At 41.0% G+C, this 3562-nt stretch overlaps 1 pseudogene; it reads right to left on the bottom strand.

The window, feature by feature from the left end:
• Positions 1–228: 228 nt before the first annotated feature.
• LOC129551924 (COP9 signalosome complex subunit 8 pseudogene) lies at positions 229–1188 on the bottom strand (annotated as a pseudogene).
• Positions 1189–3562: the final 2374 nt, after the last annotated feature.

The raw sequence follows: 3562 nt of genomic DNA, 5'->3' as shown, positions 1-3562 counted from the left end.
ACTGACAACTGTTCTACATGAAGCGGGAAGGCAGTATTTTATGAGTCAGTAGGAAATATAAACTTACTGCATAATACTGATGGGCTCCATCAAAATTGTCAAGTATTAAAAAATGAGAATTGTTTCAACAACCATTATAATTTAGTTTATATTATATAGGTATTTTATCAAATATTTAGAAATGCTAAGGATAAAATTGAAAATAAACACTTTACATTTCTCTGTTTGTCAGTATTCAAGATTTGGAAGGTGGATCTTGAACTCAGAATGATAAATGATAAGGAAAGCCACATAGTTGGTGAGTCAGGCTAACTGCTGCCCACTGAGAATGGGTGGAACAGGGGCAGGCTGTGATAAGGGAATAAACCTGTTAAAGGAAATATCCAGGGCCCCTGCAAGTGGCTTTTTGGGCATGACCATCCTTGTGGTAGAATCAGCCTGCCATCCTCCTCTAGTATACCTTTCACAGCCTCTTCCACTGGAAGTCCAACAAAGGTTGCAAAATAGCAGGTGATGATAGATGTATATCGGAGAAGGCAATGGCAAGCCACTCCAGTACTCTTGCCTGGAGAATCCCATGGATGGAGGAGCCTGGTGGGCTGCAGTCCATGGGGTTGCTAGGGGTCGGACATGACTGAGCAACTTCACTTTCACTTTTCACTTTCACACATTGGAGAAGGAAATGGCAACCCACTCCAGTGTTCTTGCCTGGAGAATCCCAGGGATGGGGGAGCCTGGTGGGCTTCCGTCTATGGAGTCACACAGAGTCGGACACGACTGAAGTGACTTAGCAGCAGCAGTAGCAGCAGATAGATGTATATGCTTGAGAGACCAGGGAGAAGGTTCCTCTCCAGGTTGCATCTCTAAGCACTTCCGGGATTGGCTGGACCATCTCAGACCACTGGTGAACTTTGGTGGTGGAATAGATTCTGAGGAAATCTCTCTGCCAAATTTTTTGTCCTACTGACCAATTTCAGAATTTGCAGGTTTAATAGCATGTAGTATCCTTTTTCAAAAGTTTCCTGCATTATTCATGTTATTATGGAGCAGATATAAATTTAGAAGCTGACCATACACTGGGGGTGTAACAATTTCCCCTGGAGCCTCAAGCTCCTGGTTCTTCCACTGATCCAGCAACTTTCTGAAACTGAAGGAACTTGCCACCATCACTGCCACTGGCATTTTCCTGGCTGGTCCTGCCACCGCACCTCCCCACAGAGCCAGACCCCAAACTCTGCTAATTTATTTGTGACCAATGTGATTTCTTCTCTTCCTGGTGTAATTCAAATTTGAAAAAAAATCCTTGAGAGTGACTTAAAGGATTAGTATCATGATTCAAACCAAAGAGGTAGAGGTTTTGGGGGATGACACCCTTTAAAAGACACAAGGGTGCTGGGCCTGGACATGTGTCCCACGCCTGTGCTGAGGATGTGCCTCGAGTAAACAGAGACGTCTAGAGAAGGTCTTCCTTGTTTTTGCTGACATAATGGGTATCAAGAGAGAACAGCTTGATAGAGGACTGAGTCATTTTGATATGATGGTGGAGGAAAAAAGGGTGATGGGCTTGTCCTTACTGAACACTGGTTATGATGTTGAATTTGCTCACTGGAACTTTTTTTTTTTGGCATAAATATCAGGGTGTGGTGATAGTGACTAAGCAAATGAGAGCAAAGTTGAAAAATAGAAGTATTATTCTTACATTGGACTCTCTAAACTCAAGAGTTATGGACCAGAGTGAACGGGTCGGCAAAACTCTGCGGATGCACCGCTTCCTGCCTCTCTTTGTTATCCTTCTTGCAGCTGGGCCTCGACTTCCCAGACACATCTACTCTCCAGCTGGTACTTGTGCTTGTTAAATTGCTTCGAGGGTACCACTGGGCAAGGGAACCAAGGAAGTGTGTGGCTCTATTGATGCCTCTATTCTCTGGGTGAGAGATTAACACATGAGAAACAGTTTGGGAACAAAATTGTTCAACAGTTCATACACAGTGAAGTGTTAGACTGAATACAACTGAAATACGCATCTGATGAAGGCAGTGAGTAGGCTGAAAAGCAGAGATATCAGGTTTCCAGTTGGTGTATGGACATGTGGACAGGTGTGAAAACCTGAAAAAGATTCATCAACCAAATGGAGACAGAGGATGAAAACTGCTGTCTTTTCAGGTTCTCCTTTATTCTGTGTTCTGAAGTTCCTCTTTACTACTGCGGGGCACCCAAAGATGGCACAACACCTTTCCACTTCCTCTGGGAGCTGTGTTTGTCACAGTTGACTATATATATTTTCTGTGTTTTCTGGGACCTCATTTGGAAAAGAAAATCTGCATACAAGTTTATGCATCTCTATTAAATAAGCACTGATGGGGTCTTTTGCTTGTCAGCAATAACAAGAGCTTCTCTCCGGGATTTATGAGAGCACTTTAAAGAATTTTGAATAATTCATTGGCTGAGAGTAAAAGAAAGAGTGTTTAACCGAGGTTTGCTTGGGCAGAATTAACAATAAGTGATGTCCAGTCTGCTGCCTCTTCACCATAAAAATAATGTACATTTTTTTGGTTGCAAAACTAACACCTGTTTATTATAGAACATTTGGTAAATTAAAAACATGAAGAAGAAGATAAAATTCAGTCATAATTTCTCCATGCTTACAAGTCCCTGACATATCTCCCAGACATGAACATTTGCACAATTGTGACTATGTCATATTGGAGTTTTGTACCCATCTTTTTCCCATGTCATAAAATATTTTTCAGAAACATGACTTATAAAACCTGCAAAACAAGACCCCCTCAACAATAATTCTTCTAGAAAACACTGGTTAATAAAATGTCTTAGAAGATACATGTGGATATTTTTTATTTCTAATCACTTAAGGGTAGTAGTTAGTAATTAGGCTTTCCACCCCTTCTATACAACTTTTTAGAAATATGAACAAGATTGGCTCTACTGCTAAAAGATAAGAGAAAAAAAGATTTTCCCCCTTAAAATATCTGTTATAAAGGTATTGAAATTTTAGCTTATGATTTTTTTTTAAGCTATAGAGAATATTGTTTTCTTTTTAGGATGTTAGTCCTAGAAAAACCTGGAACCAACCTTGGAGGATAAAATTCTCTTTGCAAAATGCAGTTGATCCAGCTTCTTTCACTTGATCCATGATTCTGGAAGTCTGCTTATTGGTTTATACAAGCATGGTAGGTCCCACAGTTTACTTAGAATATCTTAGGTGATGCAGAGGGGAACCTTGTAAGACTCTGGAAACAGCTGCAATTGGTTCTTACGGATGTTGAACACAAACGCTGGAAACTGGAGTGATTCAGGGCAGCAGTGGAAGATGGGTTATTTCATTGTTCCCTCAATAGCAGAATTTCGTTGGTCCCCATCTTTATTATGGTGACTTGTTCTACTTGGTCTCTGCTTCTATAGCTCCTTTGTTACCAATTACTTCATCCCCTACTTTGTACGTCTCTTCTCTGCCTGATGGCTTCAAGTTTACTCAGAACTTGCCCCTCTCAAGGCTTCTCAGGGCTTCTTCCTACACCTTGAGAAGACTTCTTTCTACACCTAG

The sequence above is a fragment of the Moschus berezovskii genome, chromosome 3, assembly GCF_049115385.1.
Source record: "Moschus berezovskii isolate FMDL1 chromosome 3, NW_MosBer_1.0, whole genome shotgun sequence".
Lineage (NCBI taxonomy): Eukaryota > Metazoa > Chordata > Mammalia > Artiodactyla > Moschidae > Moschus > Moschus berezovskii.
The sequence above is the reverse complement of the archived record's forward strand: the minus strand, read 5'-3'. Positions and strand labels throughout refer to the sequence as shown.